The following is a 203-nucleotide window of genomic DNA, read 5'->3' as shown; positions in this document are numbered from 1 at the left end:
GAGTAAAGAAGTTTGCTAAGAATTTCATTTGAGCACAAAAGCTACATATATATTAGATAAACATATTCAATAGTATTCCATTGTTACTGCAATTATTCTGCCTTGAGAAAACCTCACATACAAATTTCAAGTAACCAAACATATAATAATCTGTTTTCCTTCCTTTTGTTTATATACTGACTTTGTCATTGCTTCTTGAAATG

At 28.6% G+C, this 203-nt stretch overlaps 1 protein-coding gene across 1 annotated transcript in view; it reads left to right on the top strand.

Moving 5' to 3' along the window:
- LOC119587748 (cryptochrome-1-like) overlaps positions 1–203 on the top strand; it is a gene marked incomplete in the record, with an annotated part of 40,863 nt that overhangs the window by 39,536 nt on the left and 1,124 nt on the right.

The sequence above is a fragment of the Penaeus monodon genome, chromosome 23 (assembly GCF_015228065.2).
Source record: "Penaeus monodon isolate SGIC_2016 chromosome 23, NSTDA_Pmon_1, whole genome shotgun sequence".
NCBI classification, from domain to species: Eukaryota; Metazoa; Arthropoda; class Malacostraca; order Decapoda; family Penaeidae; genus Penaeus; species Penaeus monodon.
Note: the sequence above shows the minus strand (reverse complement) of the source record. Positions and strands in the feature narration are given on the sequence as shown.